This window comes from Amblyomma maculatum, chromosome 2 (genome assembly GCF_055883805.1).
Source record: "Amblyomma maculatum isolate TAMU_Amacu chromosome 2, ASM5588380v1, whole genome shotgun sequence".
In the NCBI taxonomy this organism is placed as follows: domain Eukaryota; kingdom Metazoa; phylum Arthropoda; class Arachnida; order Ixodida; family Ixodidae; genus Amblyomma; species Amblyomma maculatum.
Window position 1 is genome coordinate 98,505,023 of NC_139345.1, and position 490 is coordinate 98,505,512.

A 490-nucleotide genomic window follows, 5' to 3' on the forward strand; every position below is an offset into this window, starting at 1 on the left:
TTACTTATGAAATTATATGAATAAACGTAAAGACATTGCTAAATTGAGGCTTTCTGAGTGGTTCATTTTTGTTTTGTTCATCTGTTGACCTTATTATGCACTGTGAACCCCGCTGTGATTGCATGGATTGTGTTACGATGTATTTTAAGTCGAATGTGTATCTCCTGGTACGTTTTCAGGCTACATGGGGTGTACCCGGTTTTAATGCATGACGAAGCTAATGCTATAGTGTACCTCAGTCCATTGTTTCTTTGTCGCGTTCTTCGCTACTATCAGCAAAAGTACAGGGCCGAGGACAGCATAAGACATGTATTAAAGTCTTTTTCCTAGTTGTCTTCTTTCCCTATACGTATAGAGGTAAAAAAAGTGGATGAATAAATGAAACTCCTTTCGTTCGAATGCACTCCTACTTCTACCGAATCACTCAAATCGCACAAAGCAGATGCATGCAGCAATGAGGAAACGAATAAAAGACTCGTTTCGATCAAAC